At 45.6% G+C, this 20,101-nt stretch overlaps 2 pseudogenes; both read left to right on the forward strand.

Annotated features, from left to right (window-relative positions):
* LOC133053553 (testis-specific Y-encoded protein 1-like) overlaps positions 1-15,006 on the forward strand; it is a 34,786-nt pseudogene extending 19,780 nt beyond the window's left edge.
* A 1,798-nt stretch (positions 15,007-16,804) lies between these two features.
* Positions 16,805-19,020, forward strand: LOC133053554 (testis-specific Y-encoded protein 1-like; annotated as a pseudogene).
* Positions 19,021-20,101: the final 1,081 nt, after the last annotated feature.

The following is a 20,101-nucleotide window of genomic DNA, read 5'->3' on the forward strand; positions in this document are numbered from 1 at the left end:
GCATATATATTTATGAATATTGTATCTTTTTCTTGGAGTGATCCTTTGATCATTATGTAGTGTCCTTCTTTGTCTCTTTTCACAGCCTTTGTTTCAAAGTCTATTTTATCTGATATGAGTATTGCTACTCTTTCTTTCTTTTGGTCTCTATTTGCATAGAATATCTTTTTCCAGACATTCACTTTCAGTCTGTATGTGTCCCTTGTTTCGAGGTGGGCCTCTTGTAGATAACATATACAGGGGTCTTGTTTTTTGTATCCATTCAGCCAGTCTTTGTCTTTTGGTTGGGGCATTCAACCCATTTACATTTCAGGTAATTATTGATAAGTATGATTCCATTGCCACTTACTTTATTGTTTTAGGTTTGCATTTATACACCGTTTTGATGGTTCCTGTCTAGAGAAGATCCTTTAGCATTAGTTGGAGAGCTGGTTTGGTGGTGCTGAATTCACTCAGCTTTTGCTTAGCTGGAAAGCTTTTGATTGTGCCTTCATTTTTGAATGAGACCCTTGCTGGGTACAGTAATCTGGACTGTAAGTTATTTTATTTCATTGCTTTAAGTATGTCCTGCCATTCCCTTCTGGCCTGAATAGTTTCTATTGAAAGATCAGCTGTTATCCTTATGGGAGTCCCCTTGCATGTTATTTCTTGTTTTTTCCCCTTGTTTCCTTCAGTATGTTTTCTTTGTGTTTGATCTTTGTTAATTTGATTAATATGTATATTGGGGTGTTTCAGCTTGGGTTTATCCTTTTGGGAAATCCTTGTTTTTCTTGGACTTGGGTGATTATTTCCTTCCCCATTTTAGGGAAGTTTTCAACTATTATCTCCTCAAGTATTTTCTCATGGTCTTTCTTTTTGTCTTCTTCTTCTGGTACCTCTATGATTGGAATATTAGGGCATTTAACATTGTCCCAGAGATATCTAAGGTTGTCCTCATTTCTTTTACTTATTATTTCCTCTCTGTTTCATTTATTTCTACCATTCAATCTTCTACTTCACTCATCCTATCTTCTGCCTCCGTTATTCTACTCTTGTTTCCCTCCAGAGTGTTTTTGATCACATTTATTGCATTATTCATTATATATAGACTCTTCATGACTTTTAGATCTTTGCTAAACCTTTCATGCATTTTCTCAATCCTTGACTCCAGGCCATTTATTTGAAACTCCAATTTGTTTTCAATTTTTTGGATCATTTTCATTATCATTATTTGGAATTCTTTATCAGGTAGATTCCCTATCTTTTCATCTTTTGTTCGGTTTGGTGGGCATTTATCCTGTTCCTTTACATGCTGGTATTTCTCTGCTTTGTCATCTTGTTTATCTTGCTGTGTTTGGGGTGGCCTTTCTGTATTCTGGCAGTTGGTGGTTCCTCTTTATTGTGAAGCTTCCTCACTGTGGGTGTGGTTGGACTGGTGGCTTGTCGAGGTTTCCTGTTTAGGGAAGTTTGTGTTGGTGTTCTAGTCGGTGGAGCTAGACTTCTTCTCTCTGGGGTGCAATGAAGTGTCCAGTAATGAGTTTTGAGATGTCACTGGGTTTGGTGTGAGATTGGTCAGCCTGTATATTGAGGCTCAGGATTATGTTCCAAAGGAGATAGAGGTGACCAGGAGGAAAAGAGAGGGAATCAAAAAGGGAGAGATCAAGCTTGCCAGTAATCTCTTTCCTATGTGCTCTCCACAGTCTGGATCCCTCAGATATGTTCATGGAGTTACACAGAGAAGAGAAGAGTGAGGAAGGAGAAACAGGTGGCCAGGAGGATAAAAGGGGGGATCAAAAGGAGAGAGAAAGACCCAGCCAGTAATCAGTTCCTTAAGTGGTCTCCACAGCTTGGAACAACCAAAGAGATCACCAAGTTGGGTAGAGATGAAAAGAGGGAGGGGGAAGATAGAGGCAACCTAGTGGAGAAAAAGGAGAGTCAAAAGGGGGAGAGAGCAATCAGGTCAGTGATCTCGCCCCCATGTAAAAATGGGTACTGAATATTGGGTTCGTAAAAGTACAAAGTTGATAACAAAAACCAAAAAGCAAAGAATAAAAATCTAGAGTAAAGGTTAGATTCTCAAAAATACCATATTAAACAAAAAACAACAAAAACAACAAAAATGAAAAAAAAAAACAGCAAGAACAACAAAAAGAAAGTCACAAAAATTATAAAACATAAATATATATAAAGTTTACTTTAAAAATAGGGTCTTTCTTTCTTTTTTTTTTTTTGGCAAGGTAATAGTAGCTTATAAAAATGAAAACTAAAGAAGTAATGGGGACTTAAAAATAAAATAAATAAATAAATAAATTTTTTAAATGTTACTTTTTTATTATTTGAAAAATTATAAAAATAAAAATATATCTAAGACTTTCTCTAAAGCTGCTGAGGACAGTTTGGGGTCAGTTCATTTTCAGATAGTTTCTTGGTCCAGCTTGTATTTCTCAAGGTCTCTAGGTTCCTTCCTATGTATCAGTGCTAACTACAGGGTTTTAGCCTATCATGTCTGTCACTTCCAAAGTGGTTCCTTCTGTTTATTTTAGCTTCTTCTGTTTGCTGGTCTCTTCAGTGTCTAACTTCCATCCTGACACAAGGGAAGTGGTGGTGGTCACTTTTTTTTTTTTTTTTTTTTTAAGACTCATTTATTCAGTCGTGCTTTGAGGAGGGAGGAACACTGCAAACAAATATCACTGGCATGTGCTCATGGTGATTCAGCCACACTGGTTTTGCCCCTGCTCATGATGTGTGTGTTTTTGCTGTATATACTGCTCAGACTCTAGCTTACTCTGCCGGGAACTGTCATATGCGAGGTCTGGTTTTCATGCACTTCCCAGGTCTACCACTCTGGTTCAGCCTCTTAGGTACTCCACAAAGGCACAAAACTGCCTTTTGTGGCATTGGGCCTATATTTCGTGCCAGTCCCAGGTCCGAGCAGCTCTGGTGACTAAGTGCTTGGTGCATGGAGTCGCCCCCAGTTGAAGGCTGCAACTTCTCCCAGTGGATGTCAAACGTCCAGAATCACAAGAAATCTTGGTTAGCAAAGAAGTCTGCTTGCCATTTGGTATCAGATGCCTCTCTGGGGCCGTGATTGCCCCCTTCTGGCTCTGGCTGACCTCGTCTTCCTGTCTCAGGTGGGGTTTGGGCCGATCAGCAGCCAGATAGCTCTGCTCAATCCTTTTGTTTTGTGAATGTGCCTGGCGGTGTCTTATGTTAGGGCTTTTTGTGGATAGCTCTGCCACAGTCTGGGTTGCAATCTCAAGCTAGTTCCCTCAGATTGCCCTCAGGAAATTCAGGCCCGGTTGTTACCCTAAGCAATGTAGCCCATTCCTCCCTGTCCCTCCCCTGCTCGCTAGTGGAGGATGCGACCGTCTGGGCTGCTGTTTCGCTGGGTGTTGCTGTTAGGCATGGAATCTGTGGGGTTAAATTATTAATTTATTTTTCCTCACGGTTATTTGGCCCTCTGAGATTCCAAGGCTTGGCACAGACCTGTCAGAGAGAATGTATGCTGGTGTTCGGAAACTTCTCTCTCTCTCTCTCTCTCTTTCTTTAAGACTCCCTTTCCAGGACGGATCTCTGCCCCTACCTCTTTTGCCTCTCTTTTTATCTTTTATATTTTGTCCTACTCCTTTCGAAGACAATGGGCTGCTTTTCTGGGTGTCTGATGTCCTCTGCCAGCATTTGGAAGTTGTTCTATGAAATTTGCTTGGTGTTCAAATGTTCTTTTGATGAATTTGTATGGGAGAAAGTGGTCTCCCCATCCTACTCCTCACCTTCTTAGGACTGCCTCCCTTTCCTTTATATTTTAATGTCACTTTATTACACAAAAGCTCTGAGCAATCAAGCCTTGTCTCTGGCCCCGGATTTAATTCTTCTCTGGAGGCCAAGAAATCCAGCGTCTTTACATAGGTCAGCAACAACCTTTCATCTCCGGGGGTCATCCAGGATTCTTCAGGACAAGGTAACGATGTTTGGAGCTCTAGTTTTTTGTTGTTTTAGCGAACACATTTTCTGTTGTACTTTACTGTCTCTATGGTGTTCTTGTGTGAATGAATGACATGTCCTTCGCAAAGCAAGTGAGGAGCCCTGCTCTGCGTTTCTGTGGTGACCTTGCATGGCTTATGGCAGAAATCTGCCAGGGGTTTAAACCAACCCACCATTTCCAGGAAGCACCCAATGTCACCTTCAGGGACCAACCAGAAACAGGAAAAGCATGTAGGGCCAACTCTCCTTTCTTGGTCAAACTTTTTGGTCTTTTTGACTATTTCACAACTCCTTGGAGTTAGAAGTACTAACTTAATCTGTCTGATCATAGACTTTCAAGGGACTTGTGATCTATGCTATTACTGTGTACTATACTTAGGCCCCAAACTTAGATTGGTAGTCAGGAAGCACCTAGCCCCACTAGGGATGGAAAGTTCTGAAGCTAGATTGAGTTCTAGCTCCAAGAGCATCTCTGAGGTTAAAAGTTACTAAGATTGGAACTACAAAGGATTTCCCCCCCCCCCCCCTTTGGTAATGCTGGCTCTTAGTGGACCAGAGGAGGCTCATTTACTGGTGTGGTGACGCTTGGAAGAACATTTAAGTTTTATGTTCTTATCAGTCTTATTGAAGTCAGGAATATACTTTTTAATGGTGCAGAGGTGGAAGTCAGTCAGGGATACCATCAGGTCTACCCCCATCTCGGTGGTAGAACCGGGAGGGATGAGTATGCTGCCTGCGTTAGTAAGGGACAGTCTAAGTCCGACCAGGAAAGAAAAGCTTTGGTGTAAAGTCTGTCTACATCCCCATCTAGAGCAGGGAGGGATGCCTCCGGTAGAAAGAGGGTGATGGTCACTTTTTTTCTCAGTTACAGATGGGAGTTAACGATTCTATCCTCTTACTGTATCCTGAAAAACTGGGATAGATTTATTCCATTGGCTTAAAGAAGACAAACCTGCTCTTCTTATGTGATACTGCATGGCGACAGTATCCATTGGAGGATGGTGAATGGTGGCCGGTTGCAGGGTGTCTTAGTATAAATGTGTTTTACAATTAGACCAGTTGTGAAGAAAACAAGGGAAATGGGTAGAAGTAGCATATGTGTTGCCCTTTTTCTCTCGGTGAAATATGCCAGACTTGTGTCCTAAGGGTATAGCTTTGGATGTGACACTTTCAACTCTCTCTTGTCCTCCTACTTTGCTAGATGAGATGGAGGACAGGAGACAAAAAGATAAAGAAAAGCTGGTTTCTCCAATCTATCCCTGGGATCATATGCACAGAATAGCCAGAGAGACTGAGGAACAACCACACAAGCTGCTTCCTCTTCATAAAGCACCCACCAGGATAAATAATCAGTCTATGAAATTTAATAAGCCATTTTCTTATCAAGAAATACAAAAAATTAAGGAGGATCTGGGAGACTATTTAGAGGACCCAGAAAAGTATATTAGAGCTTTTAAAGGTGTTACTCTGCTTTTTGACCTTACTTGGAAGGAGGTAATGTATATCTTGGGGCAAACACTAACTCCGTTCAATGACTCGAGTTTTGGGAAAAGCAGTTGCTTATGGAGATGAATGGTTTGTTATTGAATCAGTAGGTGAGGGAGGACGAGATAACTGCCTTTCCCACTGCGAATCAGGCAGTCCCAATTACAGAACCAGACTGGGACTACAACACAGCTAAAGGAAGATGGGGTCAGATTCATTTGTCAGATATATTCTTGAAGGACTCAGGCAGGTGCATGCTTAGCCTTTAAACTATGGCAAATTGTCACAAAAAGAAAGGAGGAAAAGGAAGCTCCTGGTAAAATTCTAGATAGACTGAGAGAAGCCTTTCACAGATTCACTGAGATTGATCCCAATAGTGAAGAGGGAAAAGTGATCTTAAATGATAGATTTCTCACTCAGTGGGCTCCAGATATCCACCATAAACTATTAAAACAGGTGTATGGACCAAATCAGTCTTTAGATACTCTGTTACAACTGGCTCAGACAGTGTATTATAATGGGGAATATGAGGAAACAAAACAAAGGCAGAAAAAGACAAAGGAATAGGTGGAAGCCCTCGCAAAGGCTATGAAATCCGTTCTTAAACAGCCTGAGAAAAATGCCCAGAGGGGCCCAGGTCAAAAGGGGTGGGCTTGCTATTACAGTGGAAAGGAGGGGAACCTCAAATGGGACTGCACCCAGGCATCTATGCCACCCCCGGCTCCATGTCTGGTCTACAAAGGACCACACTGGAAGAGAAACTGCCCCAGAGGTGTAGGTTTCAGGGGTCACACTCTCAAGACAATCAGGTTTGAAGGTGTCTGGGGTCCCCACACAAGCTCCCATCCTAATTACACCTGAGGAACCCAGGTATTAGTAACTGTGGTGGGCCATTCCGTTGGTTTCCTTTTAGATACTGGAAGCACCTGGCCCAATTTGTTCCCAATCTGCTTTCATAACGGGACTCTCTGGACAAGACAAAACGTGTTTCTGTCAGCTGTTACTGGGATTCGTTGCTATTTTCACAAGAGTTTCTGATTGTGCCAGAGTCTCCCTCACCCCTTTTGGGTAGGGATATACTGAGCAAGGTTCATGCTTCTTTTTTTTGTGAATATGGAGCCTTCCCTTTCTCTGCCTTTAATTGAACTAAATGTAAATACTGGAATATGGGCTGATGGAAAATCTGTGTGTGGAGCACAAAATTGTATTCTGGTAGTTGTCAAGATCAAAGACCCACACTTATTTCTGCATAAGAAGCAGTATCCACTGAAGCCGGAGGTTCAGTTCAGTTCATTTCAGTTGCTCAGTCATGTCTGACTCTTTGCGACCCTATGAATCGCAGCATGCCAGGCCTCCCTGTTCATCACCAACTCCCGGCCTTCCTATCCATCACCAACTCCCAGAGTTTACTCAAACTCATGTCCATCGAGTCGGTGATACCATCCAGCCATCTCATCCTCTGTTGTCCCCTTCTCCTCCTGCCCTCAATCCCTCCTTGCCTCAGGGCCTTTTCCAGTGAGTCAACTCTTCACATGATGTGGCCAAAGTATTGGAGTTTCAGTTTCATCATCAGTCCTTCCAAAGAACACCCAGGGCTGATCTCCTTCAGGATGGACTGGTTGGATCTCCTTGCAGTCTAAGGGACTCTGAAGAGTCTCCACCAACACCATAGTTGAAAAGCATCATTTTTTCAGTGCTCAGCTTTCTTCACAGCTCTCACATCCATACATGACCACTGGAAAAACCATAGCCTTGACTAGATGAAATTTCGTTTGCAAAGTAATGTCTCTGCTTTTTAATATGCTATCTAGGTTGGTCATAACTTTCCTTCCAAAGAGTAAGCATCTTTTTATTTCATGGCTGCAATCACCATCTGCAGTGATTTTGCGACACCCCTCCCCCCCCCAAAAAAAAAAAGTCTAACACTGCTTCCACTGTTTCCCCATCTATTTCCCATGAAGTGGTGGGACAGATGCCATAGCCTGAGGTTAAGGAAGAGCTAAAACCCATTATTGGGATTTTAAAGGAGTGGGGACTAATAATTCCCTGTAATAGTCCATGCAACACTACTATATTGTGTATAAAGAAATCAAATGGTAAATGGAGACTAGTTCAAAATTTACAAATAATAAATGAGGCTGTAGTTCCTTTACACCCCATGGGACCTAATCTTTATACTCTATTCTCTGAAATTCCTGAAGGAGCCAAATATTCTTCAGTAATTTATTTGAAAGATGACTTCTATTCAGTGCCTTTGGTGGAGGAAATTCAACTTCTATTGGCCTTTGAGGACCCTACTCAGCCAGCTTCTCAGCTAACCTGGACAGTTCTGCCCCATGGATTTCGTGACAGTCCTCACTTATTTGGACAAAGTTTGTCAAGGGATCTACAAAACGTTAAAAGCTCTGAAGCAGTGGTGTTACAGTAGGTAGATAATATTTTGCTCTGTGATGAGACAGAGGAAGCTTGGTCACAAGTGTTGAAAGAGTTCTTAAACTTTTTGGCAGGCTGTGGTTACAAGGCATCAAGAGAAGAGGCTCAACTTTTCAACAATCTGTTAGATATCTGGGCCTAATCATATCAGAAGGGAATAGGACCATAGACCCTGAGAGAATTAAACCTATACTAAATCACCCCCTACCTATGACTTTCAGATAATTGAGAGGATTTTGGGGAATCACAGGCTACTATTGCATTTGGATTCTGGGTTGTGAGGAACTTGCCTGGCCTTTACATATTCTTATAGCTGAAACTCAGCAGGCCCAAGTCAACAATCTGGTTTGGCCTCCAGGTACTCAAAAGGCTTTTAAGGTTCTTCAGACTGCTCTCTATTAAGCTCCCTCTTGGAGCTTACCCACAGGGTCAGAATTTAATTTGTTTGTCACTGTTAGTAAAAGTGTGGCCTTGGGGGTTTTGACACAATCCGGATGGCCTCACCAGCAACCTATTGCTTATCTAATCAGAGAATTAGATGTAATTTGATGTGGGTGGCAGCAGTTTTATTTAGCACCTGAAACTTTAAATATAATTAATGGATGAAACCTTTCTATATGATTTCTCATGATGCGAGTGGAATCTTAAATTCTAAGGTTACTATTTGGGTGACAGACAGTAGGCTCCTTAAATATCAGTAATTATTATTGGAAGATCCAGTAATCAAGCTTAAAGTTTCTGGAAATTTAAATCCTGCCACTTTCCTTCCTGAGAAGGAAAATGTAACACCTGATCACAATTGTTCCCAATTTGAAACTATACAGTTCAAGAATGAATACTCCAATAGACAATTCTGACATAGAAATATTTACTGATTGCAGTTCTTTTGTTCGGGATGAAAGGTGTAAAGCAGGTTACGCCATGGTGATTGTTGAACAGGTTTTAGAAGCAAAATCTCCCGCAGGGAACCAGTGCCCATTTAGCAGAGCCTGTGGCTCTGATCTGGTATCTAGAATTAAGCAAAGGGCAGCAGGTAAATGTAGCTTAAAACAGCAACAGAAGAACCTATTAAAATTTTCAGAGAGGTTAAGAGACTTTTAACAGCTATATATTGTCCTAAACAAGTAGCCGTTATGCATTGCAAAAGACACAACAGGGATGGGAGTAAATTAGCTGAAGGTAATCAGCTGGCTGACTTTCAAGCCAGAAAAATGAAACTTTATGAAATCCCTTCACTACAGAGGACTTTGATTTGGAGAGGTCCTATGGAACAGGAAAAAACACAATTTATGAAGTAGAACTAGAAAGATTTGAGAAAAGAGGAGCAAAGATTACTGAGAAAGGATGATTACAGCCTGAGGATGGACGATCAATGATTTCTGAAAGTGCTTAATGGAAAATTCTTAAGACTTTATGCTAAGAGTTTTCTTTTGGGTGCAGAGAGTACTTACCAGATGGCTTCTCATTTTTTGAAGGTTAAATGTAATGAAAACTTTAAAGATTATCAAAAGGTGTGAGGTTTGTCAGAAAAAATAACCCAAAGATTGAAAAGGTGACAAAATCTGGATTATAATGAAGTGGTAAGTATCCTGGAGGGGACTGGAAAATTGATTTTACACATATGCCAAAAGTTAATAGATATTCTTGCTTACATGTTTGGGTTGATACTTTTACTGGGTGGACTGAGGCTTTTCCATGCTGTAGTGAACAACCTAAGGATGCTTTAAAGATTTTAATCCATGAAATTATCCCCAGGTTTGGGCTGCTGCAGAGCCTTCAGAGTGACAATGACCCCACATTTAAAGCTGCTGTAACTCAGGGGGTGTCTAAAGTTGTAGGTATAAAATGTCACTTACACTGTTTCTGGAGACCCCAATCCTCAGGAAAGGTTGAAAAAGCTAATGACATTATCAAAAGACATCTGCACAAATTAAATCAAGAGACACAGAACAATTAGATTAAACTCCTACACATAGCTTTAATGATGGCTCAAACTGCTAAAAAAAAAAAAAAAAAAAAAAAAGGAGGGATTGTTCCCCTTTGAGTGTATTTATGGAAGGACTTTCTTATGCACAGATATTGTTATAGACCCTGAAGCCTAGGAATTAACTTTAAGTTATGTAACTCAGCTCTCATATTTTCAACAGGCATTAACAGAAATCCGGGAGATGACTCCTACCTGGCCTCTGAGTCAAGTAAACCTCTATTTGAGTCGGGAACCAAGGTTCTCATGAAAAAATTGGGGTCTGGGGGCCCATCCCTTGAGCCCCTCTGGAAAGGCCCTTACCAAGTTATTCTTTCTTCTCCCACAGCTGTCAAAGTGTCAGGAATTGATTCATGGGTACACCTTTCTGAAGTTAAAAGGTGGCACCCTGACCAGAGCTAAGTGAATTCATTTTATGCCTTTACTTTCTATGCTCTGACTTTTTACTTTTCAAATGGGCCTGATAATCTATGTGAGCCTACATCTGTTGAATCTAAAAATCCTGAGTCTGCCGTTTGATCCTAAAGACAATGCATTCATATCCTGGGCTCACTCCTATGCTGCATTCTACAATCGGTCTAACTACTGGGTCTGTGGAGTGCTCCCCTGTTCTTCAGTGGAAGGCGTCACGTGGTGGACATCTCCACTTCAAGGAAAAGACTTCCTCAAAGTCTGGAAATACCTTCAACAACAATTGCATTGATGACTCTTCCTAAACTGATGACATCTAACAACCCTAAAATGGACTGATGCAACACGTTGTACTTTAACTGTAGATGTAATTTGACTTTTAATTTTGATTATACATTGTCTTGGTTTAATGACTACTTTGCTACACCTAAGGCAAATAGATCTGGATCTAATGGTCTTTTAACTGATATTTATCAAATATGGGATGAGATTATATGGTTAACTCCTGAAAAAAGACTATTAATATTACTGCCCCCATATGCCAGGAAGAAATAAAGCCATCCTCAGAAATTAGTCAACAACTTAATGATAATGGTTGGAAACACTTGGGATTTTTGCCTCAGGAAATATGCAATATAATCATTCCGATGTTTCCAACCACAACTCAGGTCCTCCCTTTGTCTGGCCAGGCACATATTGGGACTGGATATCTCAGTCATGCTGGCTTGCTCCAAACGGGAACTATTGGATATGTGGCTATTACTTATGGACATGGCTTCCCCCTGGTTGGATAGGGAAATTCACCCTAGGTCTGGCCTTTACTGACAGCTTTATATTTTCAGAGCTTCCAGAAAAGCCTGCTAATTTACCCCACCCTAAAACTCGGTGCGTAAGGTCCTTATTTCACTGGCATGATTATTTGGCTGCAGTGTTTGTTCCCTCGTTGGGAACTACAGATGTTATGGTACGAATGGATGTTTTGACTGATTTTACTCAACAGGCATTCAGTTCAGTTCTGTTCAGTTCAGTCGCTCAGTCATGTCCGACTCTTTTCGACCCCATAAATCACAGCATGCCAGGCCCCCCTGTCCATCACCAACTCCCGGAGTCTACTCAAAGTCATGTCCATCGAGTCAGTGATGCCATCCACCCATCTCATCCTCTGTCATCCCCTTCTCCTCCTGTCCCCAATCCCTCCCAGCATCAGGGTATTTTCCAATGAGTCAACTCTTTGCATGAGGTGGCCAAAGTATTGGAATTTCAGCTTCAGCATCAGTCCTTCCTGTGAATACCCAGGGCTGATTTCCTTTAGGGTGGACTAGTTAGATCTCCTTGCAGTCCAAGGGACTCTCAAGAGTCTTCTCCAACACCTCAGTTCAAAAGCATCAATTTTTCGGTGCTCAGCTTTCTTCACAGTCCAACTACATATCTATACATGACCACTGGAAAAACCATAGCCTTGACTAAATGGACCTCCGTTGGTGAAGTAATATATCTGCTTTTTAATATTCTATCTAGAGAAGGAAATGGCAACTCACGCCAGTACTCTTGCCTAGAAAATTCTCTGGACTGAGGAGCCTGGTGGGCTACAACCCATGGGGTCGCATAGAGTCGGTCACTACTGAGCAAATTCACTCACTCACTCACTCACTCACTCAGGTTGGTCATACCTTTCCTTCCAAAGAGTAAGTGTCTTTTAATTTAATGGCTGCAATCACCATCTGCAGTGATTTTGGAACCCCCCAAAAATAAAGTGTGAAACTGTTTCCACTGTTTCCCTATCTATTTGCCATAAAGTGATGGGACCAGATGCCATGATCCTAGTTTTCTGAATGTTGAGCATTAAGCCAACTTTTTCACTCAAGATTCCCAAAAAGTTATTTCAGCTCTTAATGCTGAACAAGCACAAATAGAAAGGTGGTTCTACAAAACAGATTTGCTTTAGATATTCTGACAGCTGTGCAAGGAGGAACTTGTGCCATTATTCATACACAATGCTGTACTTATACACCTGATATGAGCACTAATGTTACTCGTTTTTTTAACACATGATGAATATGATTGAGACTATGGATACTCCAGAAGCCTCAATTGCCTCACTTTGGGAGAGGTTAACTAGCTCTCCATGGTGGAAACTTATCTTAATTACAATAATTCTGATTGTTCCATTTTTGCTGTTTGCTATCTGCATCTGTAACTGTGTAATTGAATTTGTTTCTAGTTGCATGAAGGCTTTTAAGTTACAAATGGTTGTCCTAGCTCCTATGACTGCCACAGCATCCTCCAAATATTACTTGGGACCATGGATCAGAGATCCTCAATATGAGAGTAAGGAGATTATGTTGCCTTAACAATTTAGGGACCACACTCCTAAACAACAGAAAATAATTATGGAGTGAAAAGGATGCCCCTTTCCCTTGGCAACAAAATTCTAGTAAAAGAAAAGGGGGGAGGGGGGAGAGTCATTTCCTAGGTAGGCTGATAAGAAGTCTCATGGTTCCCAAGGAGAGAGGGGTCTGAAATTCTCAAGGAGGAAGAAAAGACAAACTTTTTTTCCCTCTACCTTCCTTAGGATTATATAACAATAATGTATCCAGCTTGAGGACAGTCTATGGGGGGGGGGAGGGGAATCTGGCTAATCATATTATCTTAAAATGCAAATTATGGGAGTAGGTCTAGTACGTCTTTACAATGCCCAGGCATTCTTTTGATTCACTGTAATAACTAATTAAAGACTATATAATTCCATGGATAACACTAGCAAGAGGGTACTCTTTCTGGCCGCTTCTGATGCCCATGTCAGAAGTTCTCTCTATCTCATTTATATTTTAATACAACCTTATTACACAAAAGCTATGAGCAATCAGCCTCGTCTCTGGCCCCAGAATGAATTATTCTCATCCACAGGCCGAGAATTCCAGTGTCTATACATGGTTCAGCAACAGACTTTCAATATGCCACCACACAGCACACACAGGTCTGGAGGAGGACAGTAGCGGTCAGAAACAGCCCCTGATTGGGGGATGCAGACCACCTGAGATGCAGAACACGAGAGGGAACCCAAAGCCATGAGAATGTATGACAGGCCCTGAAGAAGTCAGTGGTGGCCGGGCAAGTGGGAGTGCCCAGCATCCTTGCAGATGTCTGTTCCAGTGTTCTTTTTCCAGCCCAGATTAGGGCTGTTGCTTCTGGCTCTTCTTGGCCCGGCATGTGGCCTGAATGTCTCCTTGACCTAAAGCAGATTATGAACCACCCTCAAGTGTCAATCATAATCAGTGCCCAGGATGAAGACTTTCCTAGCTATATGATTGACTTGAAGATCAGTGAGGAAGACTGAGGATGAGTGGGTATGGCACTTGACGGGGAGTTGAAAGATCATGTTATCCATGGGCCTGTGTAGTGAGACGTTAGAGAGGCATTGTGGAAGCTGTCAATGCCTGCCTGGGAGGCAAGCTGAGGCCACTCAAAGCTAGCACTTTTTCCCTCCTCCCTGTGCTGGCAGGTGCAGGTGTGGAGCCTTCCATGGTCCCTCTGCAAGCTGATCTTCTCATTTCAGGACAACCCCTAATTCTGGAACATGGTGATCATTAAGGTGTATTACCTTGACATCACTGGTGAACGTGGCTCCCGGGGTGGTGAGTGTGGGTGTGCAAAAGGGCTGGGGCATGTGATTCAGGTGTGGGATCTGCCCCTGTCTCCCCTGTCTTTCTGCAGGGTATAGGGCACATCGTTCCACACCAGTCCACTGCTTCTGGGACTAAGAACGGGGAGCACCCAGCCACAGGCTGGACACCAGGAACCTTAATTTTCTCAATTGGTTGTCCGGTCACAACTGCCCAGAATCGAACAGGATTGCTGAGGTGGGTTTGGTTTGGGTCTGCTCACAGTTGGTGATTGATGTTGGATCTCGTGGCTTCTCATGGGAGGGTTAGGGGCCTGGTCAGCCCTGGGCTGACCTTGATCTTATTCTCATCATATCACCAGTGAAGACATGTGGGACGATCCCCTGAAGTACTACCTCAGGGAGGAAGATTCTGCCATGAGAGGTATCTTACAGAAACACACGTGGTGAGCCGGTCTGCAGGGGGGCCCTGAGGGGCCAGCCGTGTAGAGGCTGGGGCACTGTCCTTTCCCAGATGGGGATCCTCAGGCTCATGCAAGCTGGCTGCGGAGCCTGGGTTAGGGTCATGCATGTAGCAGGTGACGTGCTGAGACTGGAGGCTTGGGGACTTGGTGTGGCCGTGAGTGAAGGAAGTCTCCCTCCAAGCATCTGTGGTTGCAATGCCAGAATCCTCAGTGATTCTGCTTGAGGCAGGGTGAATGCCGTCTGTTTGTCAGAATCATCCTTCAGTCAATCCCACCATCCTCAGCCTCCTGCTGATCACAGAGTTTGAGATTGTCTGGGACCTTTCCTCCCGCCACTCCTCCTTGGAAGGCCTAACATTTGAAGGGCTTCCTCTCCAGGATCTCAGTGCACTTGAGGGCTGACTTTGGGGTCGTCTGCGAATTTCCACATCCACCACACCCCGTTTCACCGCCACCACGCAGGCCGTGCTGGAACCAGCTTCAGGCCAGCTTGGGAAAATATGGAAGAGCTGCAGGAAGAGGTGGACTGGGGGCCCCAAGGGAAGGACATGGTGCCTACTGATGCCATTTCCCACATCGCTGGGCAAGGGCATCTTCAGCTACTGAGAGAGCTGTGTTCCCTGTTTGCATTTGTGTCCCTGTGCTGAGCATGTGCATGTATACGGATGTGTGTTTTGTCACCTGTGTTTATGTGGGTCTGTGTTTGTGTGATTTTGGCCCAGGGCAGATGCACAGATGAAGGCATCATGAGAGGAAATGCCAAGGAACAAGAAGAGGAGGCACAAGGCGTCCCCAGACTCAGGGTGGTTGGTTGACGTATCTCTGCAGTGACCCTGTCCAGGATGAGCAAGAGGAAAGGATGGCCAGTAATAATTCAAACTGTGGCTCACAGATCTGCAATTAGAACAAAGGTAAAAACACATTCACCATTTGTACTGTGTTATTTTTTGTGTTTGGACCAAGTGGAATGTTTGTATGGTTGGAGGATTTGCCCAGGGCAAATCAGGTGAGGTGGAGCTTTGAAACCACTGCTTGTGAACACCTCAGTCTGTGGGGACGTGGGCTGGCCTATGGTAATGTTGGACGTGGCTACGGCAAGACCCAGCATGGTGAGGAGGCTAAGGTCTTGAAGAGAAGGACAGATAACTGTGAAGGAGGAGGCACAGAGAGCCTGCTGCACTGGAGACTTGTTCCATAGATGTGAGAAGAATACTCGGGAAGGTCCTGAGCTAGTGCTGCCCAGGATCAGCTGATCAGCCAGCACACTCCCTCCTTGAGGGTGGAAGTCACTGGCATGATGCAACACAAAATGTGAGACCTTCTAAGGTAGGCTGTCCCTGTGAAACCGCAGGCATCCTAGGAGAGACAGGGTGTGAGCCATGCATTCCTCTAGGCACTTGCAGCCTCCATTGCAGTGCAGAAATGTGAGGAAAGTGCAGATATGTTTTGTATAGGTGTGTCCCTCTGCCAGCATGTGCCTGTGAGGGAGGGAAGGGGGGGAAGCAAGAATGGTGGGCTGGCTTCATGACCTTGGGACAGTAAGAGACAGGGAATCCCATCGGGTTAGTTAAGAGCCTGCTTGTTTTCAGGGTCCAGTGGCTAGGCAATAGTGATCAATCCAAAGACCCTAGTAGCTTGTGCTGAAAGTGCTCATGTGAATGCCTTCCTTCCTCTGGGAACTTGTCACAGGATGTGGACACCAGAGCAACAAAGGTGACGTTCTGAATGAGGGCAGATTCTGGCTGTCTCACTGGAGCAGAATCTCAGATTACGCGCAGGAGATCTGCATGAAGTGACACAGAGAGACACAGCATTCCAATTGACTATCTTGGATGTCCATGGACCCAACCAGGGACTGCCTTCCTTGGTGCATGGGCTGTGTAGGCAAGCAGGTATGCCTGACATTAGGAAGTCCTACCTGGGCCTAGAGTGAGAAACTGAAATAGAACCTTGGCATTTAGCAAATGAGTGACACCTTGGGTGGAATCAAGCTGTCTTGGTGCCTTTAAAATAGAAAAACTGCTTTCAGCCCAAGGGAGGCATGAGCTATGCTCCAGGAAATGGCAGGATTCCCAGAGAGTCATTTGTTTGGGAACTCTATGGGTCTGGGAAGCAGTAAACAGAAGGGACAATGAGTAGAACACCACCTTCACTTTCTAACCTGAGGTTATGTCTGGAACTCTCGAATCTGCCACAACTTGGAGCATGAACAGGGTCAAAAGGAGTGTGAGAGGCAGCTAGAGGAAGATGGGAGTGTCTCGGGACTCTCTTCTTTCTTATTTGGGAGGCCAGGTGGTAAAGGGGCAGTGGCCACATGACCTGCCATCATGATGCTGTGCCCGACAGGAACCTTACAGCCAAAATTTGGCACGACAGGGGAAGAGGTCACTGTTTTCAGGGTAGACTGTAGCCAGCTCGCCATTGCCCAAAAATTGCTCTGCTATGATGTCCGGTCCTTTCACATCTGCCCCAGCTCGGGGTCACAGCCAGGGCCCATAGGAGCGTGAGAGGCGGTCAGAGGAAGTCAGGAGCGTCCTGAGACTCCAGACCATCTTAGATGGGTGCTCCGGTGCTCAGGGGGGAGTGGCAACAGAGCCTGCTGTAGCGATGCTGTGTGCAGCTGGGAGCTTGGAGCCACCAGTTGACATGCTAGGCAAAGAGGTCACCCACTACCTGGTGGAGGCAGTGGAGGATGGTGAAGCCTTGGTGGACCAGAAGAGGCGGGGATTGGGAGGGAGTGTCAGCTGCAGGAGGAAGACGTCATGGAGGAGGTGGAGGTTGTGGTGGATGAGGAGAGGAAACAGGGGTCCTCCCAGGAGCTGGAGGAGAAGATGGTGGAGGCGTAGGGCCTGGAAAGACCTGGAGGCCCAACTGAGCGGCCGGTGGCAAATGTGCTACAGGCACTGACTGCCCTGCAGTTGGAAGTGAGCACCCTGCATGAGGAAAACCGCCGGGCCTCCCTTCGCTTCATGCGCATGAACCATCTGAGGAGGAAGCATCACTTGGCTCAGAGAAGCGTCATCCTCCAGGGCATCCCTGGCTTCTGGGCCAAAGCTGTATCCTTCCTGCTGCTCCTAGGCGTTTGCCTGTCAGGAAAAGGAGGAAGAAGTGGAGCAGAAGCAGGAGCATGTGCAGGAGTGGGGGGTGCGGCTGTGTGGCGAGGGCAGAGGTAGGGTGCTGCAGGCCGCTGACAGAAGTGTGGTCCTGGGCATTGGCAGGTTCCAAAGGCACAGCCAAGTAGTATGTGGTCAGAGCTACACCTGTAAGTGTCACAGCCATGACTCGAGGTTTCCCCTTCAGGCCTGCGTCTGAGGAGGACCAGTACCTGTGGCCTCTAGGTCAGGATGACCAGAGAAAATACACTAGAGCAGCAACTGCAGACTTTTATTGTTGTAAATGTGGATGATCCCCGGAAATTGCTGAGACATGGGAGTCTCGCACACACACACAGACACCCACACACATTCAGACACACATAGAAACACACACACACCCCAATTTTTCAAATATGGTAGTCACAAGGACTGCAAGTCCTAACCATACTACCAGTGACATGCAAACACGGGCCAGGAGGAGGGCAGGAGAGGTGAGAAATAGCCCCTGCTTTTGGGTGGCAGACCACCTGAGCTGCAGAACAGCAGAGGGAACCCAGAGCCACGAGCAGGTCTGATGATATGGCAGGGTCTGAAGATGTGAGTCGTGGCCGGGCAAGCGTGAGTGCCCAGCATCCTTGCAGATGCCTGTTCCAGTGTCCTTCTCCAGGCCAGACTAGGGCTGTTGCCCCTGGCTCTTCTTGGCCCGGCATGTGGCCTGAATGTCTCCTTGACCTAAAGCAGACTATGAACCACCCACAAGTGTCAGTCATAATCAGCGCCCAGGATGAAGACTTTCTTAGGTACATGATCGACTTCAAGGTCAGTGAGGGAGGCTGAGGATGGGGGGGTATGGCACTTGAAAGGGAGGTAGGGGATGGTGTTATCCATGGGTCTGTGCTGAGAGACGTTGCAGAGGCTTTATGGAGGCTCTTAAGGCCCACCTGGGAGGCAAGCAGAGGCCCCTCAATGCTTCCACCTTTTCCCTCCTCCCTGTGCTGGCAGGTGCAGGTGCAGAGCCATCCACGGTCCCGCTGCAAGCTGATCTTCTCCTTTCGGGACAACCCATACTTCTGGAACACGGTGATTGTTAAGGAATATTACCTTGACATTACTGGTTAACGTGGCTCCCAGGGTGGTGAGTGTGGGTACGCAAGGGGGCCGTGGTGGGGGTGTGGGTGGATGCTTCAGCTGCCGCATCCGCCCCTGTCTCCCCTGTCTTTCTACAGGGTATAGGGCACGCCGTTCCACACCAGTCCACTGGTTCTGGGACTTTGAACAGGTAGCACCCAGCCGCAGGCTGGACACCAGGAACCTGAACTTTCTCAATTGGCTGTCAGGCCACAACTGCCCAGAATCGAACAGGATTGCTGAGGTGGGTTTGGTTTGGGCCTGCGCACAGTTGGCGATTGATGTTGGAGCTCTTGGCTTCTCACGGGAGGGTTAGGGGCCTGGTCAGCCCCGGGGTGACCTTGCTCTTATTGCCATCAGATCATTGGCCAGGAGGTGTGGGGCGATCCCCTGAAGTACTACCCCAGGGAGGAAATTTGTGCCACAATGGGGAGCTGACAGAAACACAGGTGGTGAGGGGGTCTGCAGCGGGGCCCTGAGGGGACATCTGTGTAGAGGCTGGGGCACTGTCCTTTCCCAGATGGAGAGCCTCAGGCTCATGCAAGCCGGCTGCGGAGCCTGGGTTAGGGTCATGCATGTAGCAGGTGATGTGCTGAGACTGGAGGCTTGGGGACTCGGTGTGGCCGTGAGTGAAGGAAGTCTCCCTCCAAGCAGCTGTGGTTGTAATGCCAGAATCCTTGGTGATTCTGCTCGAGGCAGGGTGAATGCCGTCTGTTTGTCAGAATCATCCTTCGGTCAATCGTGCTATCCCCGGTCTTCTGCTGCTCAGAAAGTTTGAGATCGTCTGGGTCCTTCCCTCCCGCCACTGCTCCTGGGATGTGCCTATTACTAGAGGGTGTCCTCTCTGGGATCCCAGTGCACTTAGGTGCTGACTTTGGGGTCGTCTGTGAATTTCCACATCCACCACTCGCCGTGTCACCACCACCACGCAGGCCGCACTGGAACCGGCTTCAGGCTGGTTAGAAAATATGGAAGAGCTGCGGGACGAGGTGGACAGGGGGCCCCAAGGGAAGAATATGGTGCCTACTGATGCCATCTCCCACATTGCTGGGCATTGGCGTCTTCAGCTACTGAGAGCTGTGTTCCCCGTTTGCGTTTGTGTCCCCATGCCGAGCATGTGTGTGTATATACACACGGGGGCTTGTGTCACCTGTTTTAATATGGGTCTATGTGTGTGTGTTTCTCGCCCAAGCCAGACACACAGATGAAGGTGTCAGGAGAGGAACTGCCAAGAGACGAGAAGAAGAGGCACGAGGCCTCCCCAGACTGAGGGTCATTGGTCGACGTATCTCTGCAGTGACCCTGACCAGGATGGGAAAGAGGAAAGGATCCGTCAGTCAGTCAATTCATTTGCTCAGTCGTGTTTGAGTCTTTGCCACCCCATGAATCACAGCATGCCAGGCCTCCCTTTCTATTACAAACTCCTGGAGTTTGAGAAAGGATGGCCAGTGATAATTCAGACTGTGGCTCACAAGTCTGCAATTAGACAAAGACAAAAATCACGTCCACCATTACTATC

The sequence above is a fragment of the Dama dama genome, chromosome Y (genome assembly GCF_033118175.1).
Source record: "Dama dama isolate Ldn47 chromosome Y, ASM3311817v1, whole genome shotgun sequence".
In the NCBI taxonomy this organism is placed as follows: Eukaryota; Metazoa; Chordata; class Mammalia; order Artiodactyla; family Cervidae; genus Dama; species Dama dama.